The following is a 5,939-nucleotide window of genomic DNA, read 5'->3' as shown; positions in this document are numbered from 1 at the left end:
CAACTCAAATCCTATCTATTGGCATGTCTAGCCATAACAATGTCACCATAGTGTATATCTTTTTATGATTCCTCTACGTGTCAGGATATAAATGCACTATGTTATGGACACAAAATAGCTTCATCGAGATAAGTAATAATTTTTATGTCCATACTCATTAAATCTCAAAATTAGCTTGCAATATGTGCGAGGATTCCTGTGCTTACGTACGTACATTTACAAACCGTTGCTGGATTAGCTACATGACGATATGTCTTTGTTTATAGAAAGTATGAAAATCCACGTATGCTGATAATTACTTTACTTTTAAAAGTAGCTGTTGCTAAACAATTATGGAAAAATATGTGTATGTGGTTTCCATTAATTGTAATAAATATAAAATAATTATTGCATTGTGTTTCATTCTTAACATCTAGACGTTCAAAGGTAGTGTACAGTGAAAAGTAATAGTTCGTGCAGTAAAAGAGATCAATTTGAACACATAAGGTAATACATAAATATATATATGTGACGACCTCATTTCTCCTTAGGGCGAACTCTAAGGTTTCGGCGGGTCGCCTGTCTAACTCTCGTTAGGACTCAATACAAGTCAAGATTATAATTTAGAACTAAACACCAAATAAGAAAACTAATATAAAGAAAAGTCACTTCCTTTGATAGTCAACCAATTATACATCATAATATTTTCAAAAGTTACGTCAAATTTTCCGAAATACAATCACCAAAAGTTGACTAGATCTTTTACATCCATACTTGGGCCAAAAGATAATCAAAGCTAGCTTCTCCAAAATCTTTCCACTTCAAGTTCCTGCTAAGCAAAACAAACTTAAGGGGATGAGCTAACGCTCAGTGAGGCCAAGAAAATAAACAGGCAAGCAAGTAACACCAATCAATCAAATAACATGCTTAAAAGCAACTTTAAACATGACATTTCATTTAAGTGCATAAGTAGGAATTTAACACACAAGAAGGATACAAGAGCTCTCAGGAGCTATTTCCACGTCTCGATCGATTGACCCTTCGGGGTTGACCCTCCGTCAATCCAAGTAGTAACATGACCGTAGTGCTCCACTTACTTTCTCTATCTAACATAACACCCACTCGAATCCGGAACCAAACATGTAAGGGGTGGCGATACTATTCGAGTATGCCTAATGAGATCTCTCCAATAGATCAATCTATAATATTTCTCAAGATTCACAAAACTTCTCGACCAATCCCTTACCCGCTCGAGTTACAAGGTTAACTGATGGGTTGGGGTACCCCCCAGAAGTATAAGTGGTCGATGAGACATCGCTCCAATCGACTTATAATTGTTTATGGCTCTGAATCGGTATAAGAGGCACCTCCCACCCGAACAGGGTGTGGTACATGCTTCCGCTCAGAGAATCGATCATAGCACTGAATCGGTATGAGAGGCACCTCCCATCCCAATAGGGTGTGGTACATGCTTCCGCTCGGTACTTACGAGTTAAACAAGTTCATGTATAAGTGTAAGTCGTGTATATTTATGTAACAAGTATCATGAAATTAGAAAAGAGAGGACGAGAGCGATAAAGTACACTCTCGTTACGGCAAATTCACGTATCATTTATAGTACTTGTACACATATCATTTCAAACATATAAGCATTTAACATGCACTTGACACTCACTACAAGTCAAGGGCAAAAACAAGAGTGAAGCGAGAAGTCAGACGAGCTGTTCGGCGTCCTCATGACCACCTGAGACATGTACAATCATAATTACCTAGATGCTCGACCAACGTTAAAAGAAAGACATTTTCTCGCCACTCACTCTCATGATCACAAGTTTGAGTCAAGTTAAAGAAACTTTTATAGCTCAAACATTGGACTAATGTTCAAAGAGAACTCGGAGGTCGTTTTTGATTCGAGTCCTGGTAAGAAATCTCAATTCCAAAAGAAAGTATCGTTTTCATATTCGGCACAAAAATCGAGAAAAAAAGATAGATGGTTTATCTCCCAAAACTTCAAATCTCATGTCCCAAAAGTTAAAATATAAAGAACGTTCACATTTTTCAAACTAATAGAGTCAAAATCCTTCCAAAACTCCGCTCATTTTCATAGTAAATGTCAAGGCTAAGGCTCCAAGTTTGAGTATAAAACTAGTAAAATTTCTCCAAGATTTACTATAGTCAAACGCTCCCTTTTTAAAAGTTCAAATTCATGGAAATCGAGAGCATAAAACTAGGGGTTGAAGTCCCTAATTCAAATATGAAGAGATGTGCTATAAATCAAGGGAGTTATATGACCAAGAAAATGCATCAAGAGAGGTTTAACCTTCGGAAACCAAGATTTGAAATGAAAGTTTAAAATTCAAAGAGACTTTGTATCTAATGATGAAATTAAACTTAAAACAGTCCAATAATTGCAAAGGAAGGTGGAAAGTTATTAAAAGAATAATTTGGGTGAAAACAGAAAATTTTTAGCTAAAAGTGACACTATTTGGAAAAATCGTATCTCAAGTTCCGTAAGTCCAAAAATTGAAAACCTTATACCATTGGAAACTAGAGTCAAAGCACTAAAACTCTCTAGAAGACACTTTTCTTAGACTCTAATTTGAAATCATTCAAATTTTAGCTCAAAGTCACTATTCTAGACAAAACAGAGCAAAACACTTGAAAATTTGGCAAAATTTGTAGAAATGGAATCAGACCTTGAAATTTATACCACAATTAAAACTCCAAACCTAGTTTCAAATGCAATAAACAGAACTCAATTTGGACCTTTCTACACCAAGATACAATGGTTTTAAGAAAACTATATTTTGGAACCTGTTTTTGAAATTTCCAATTTTGAAGGCTTGATAGAGTTTCAAAATTCAATCATAACTAGGGCTACAGAACTCAAAATTTAGTGTGGTTTATGGCGTTGAAAACTAGATTCAAAATTTTACAATTCACTAGAAAGAACTGTCTTAAAATTCAGTTTGTAAGATAGGCAAAATTGAGCTACAAGCCGCAGCTAAAACTGTTTCTCGGCTGAAAACAGTGAGGAATTTCAGTGATCTTTACCGATTCACTATAGCTCCTAGGAAATGATTTAGGAGTTACATTTTATACCGACGGAAAGCTCTCAGAATCGAGTTTTGGATGCCAGAAACGGCACTTGCTTTCAACTTCCAGACAGAAAGTTATGACTTAAAACGTGAACACTAATTGGGATTTCCTGCTCAGAAAATTTCCAGAATTCATATTCACTTTAACCCTACTTAAACACAACCAAATCGAAAGCATAACCACCAACATGTATCAAGCATTATTGCACCAAAATAACATCAAAATTTCGAAATTAACAAAAGAGGAACAACCAGAAATTTTTGGTCAGCATACAACTTTCACTCCTCTAGCTTTCTTTTCAACTTTGCAACTAGAACTAAACCATATCTCATCAAGACAAGTAACAAACAAGCAATTAAACACACAAAATTCTCAAGGCCTCTATCTATCAAACCACCTCAAGTCCACTACCTAATGTCAAGATTCTTGTGAACCCATCAACAACCCAATAACTATCTTGCTATCACTAACTAACTATTAACTTACTACTAAGATTTGAGAGGAAAAGTTGAGAGTTTCTTGGATGAATACCTTGCTGCCAAGATGAACACTAAACACTAGGAGATAAGCCCTCAAATCACCAAACTTTTTGCCATGTTCAAGTCCTCTTCCAAGCTTGTATGAAGAACCAAGGAAAGAAATAAGTGTGGAGAGTTTTCTTGGAGCAATAATGGAAGAAACTAGCTGAAATTTTTGGTGAGGAAATGGGTGAAGGAGGATCGACCAAGAGGAGTGGAGAGGAAGAAAGGTTTTGGTGGTAGTTGGGTGATTTGATAGAGTGACAATGTGAATGACATAAAAGTGGTCTTGTGTCCAAAAGTCAACATCCGATTAGTGTGAAATTAGTGCTCCTAATTGAGTTTAACTTAACTTACTCACATCTAATTCCTCAGTTAACTTTTCTTAGTTTATTATTAATCATTTTTAATTCTCCAAAATTATTGCACTCTCGGACTAAATTTATCTCAAAAAACGTGCATTCACTATTTCTCGCTAAACGATCCGCAGAAAAATTAAATTTGCTAACGAAACATTTTAAAAATATAAAAGAAACATGGTTCCATGCAAATGAATTTAAAATGGATGAAATAAATTATTCGAAATAAACGGGTAAATAAATAATTAAATGGGCCAGTAAAATAAAATAAAAGTAAGGAAAATTCGGATTCTCACAGTGTATCTAGGCCCGTTTACTATTAGTAGTTTTGCACCATTAGTGCGAGTAAGATTAATACACAAAAGTTACATGTCCAAGTCATGATTGAATTATAGGTAATAATTCAAATTTAAGAGAATGTCAATTAAGTGCATGTGTTTAAAGTAGAAAAGTAGGATAGTTAGTAAATAAATAAATAAATAAAGAAGATAAAAATTATCATCTCTGACATTCTTTTTTGTACACGAATGTAGGCAAATAAAGTTAGATTTTTTTTTTCAAAGGAAAATATGAATGTTCTAGCAAACACACTAATAGAATTATACGATGTATCTGATTTGAAAGTAGACCAATATTTCTATTGATAAATAGAGGGTTTTTAAGTCCACGACCAAGTACTTATTATTTCTTGGGTTGTAATATTGCTATCTTATTAGACAAAATAGGAAATTAAGAATAAGGAAATTAGGAAATTATTGTCATCAACTCCTAATGTCACACTAACTAACTCGCTCTCTCCTTGTCTTTACGGAGAAAAGTAGTAGTGGTGGTAGTAGTAGTAGTAGTTGTTGTTGTTGTAGTAGTGCTGATAGTAGTAGTAGTAGTAGGGTGTTCTTTTCCTTAATACAAGATTGTTGTAACTGGTAGTGGTCGTAATTGTAGTAATGGTAGCGGCAGTGGTACTTTTTTAGTAGTAGTAATTAATTACATACTTTAGTAATAGTAAATTAATAGTAATTAACAACCATCTATTAATCATTAATTTATTGACAACTTATAATTTATAGTTTAATTACCGTTTGTTAATTAATTACTAATTAAATTGTTCATTATTTATTTAACAATTATTAATTCCTATTTATCTATGACTGCTACTTACCATTCTCTAATTAATTAATTACTATTTATCGATACTTAATATTTACCTTACTATTCATAAATTAACAGTCATATTGTTCATCAATCAATCCATCATTATTAGTTATTTTTATTGATAATTTATTAATTTTTTACTAATTATTTAATAATTAAGTTGTTCATTACCTAATTAAACTGATTGTTGATAATTACTAATTAATTATCAACTATTAATTACTGCTTATTGACACTTACTACGTACTGCTTATTAATTACTATTCACTACTTCGTAGTTAAAATGTTCATCGATCGATTAATAATTACCAGCAATTGTTTACTGATAATTACTAATTGTTAATTAATGAACTGATATTTAAACTATTCATTAACTAATTACACTATTTCTTGATAATTAATCATTGTTAATAATTATTAAATAATAATTACTGTTACGGTATTCTTCATTATTGTAGCGCCCCATTTTTGAAAATAAAATTTAGGTGCTGAAAAAATGAGTTTTAAATTTTAGAAAATAAAGAAAAATGGCTTAAAATGGGACTTCAAATATGCGATGATTTGGATCCAAAATTTAGTCTAAAAATTTTTTTAAAAAAAATAGGAGTTGCCACTTGATATTGAGTTTAGGTGTACTAAGTCACCAAAAATATATTTTTTAAATAATAAAATAAATAAAACCTCTTTTAAACGATTTCAGATCTTTGAAAATAAGAGAAAAGATTTCAAGAGTCACGATTAAAGAAAAGCAAGGTAAAGATTTGATAGATTTAAATATAAGGCACCTTTTCAACCTATCAATATTAGTTGCGAGATTTAGTCAAAATTTTTT

This window comes from Coffea eugenioides, chromosome 8, assembly GCF_003713205.1.
Source record: "Coffea eugenioides isolate CCC68of chromosome 8, Ceug_1.0, whole genome shotgun sequence".
Classification (NCBI taxonomy): domain Eukaryota; kingdom Viridiplantae; phylum Streptophyta; class Magnoliopsida; order Gentianales; family Rubiaceae; genus Coffea; species Coffea eugenioides.
Note: the sequence above shows the minus strand (reverse complement) of the source record.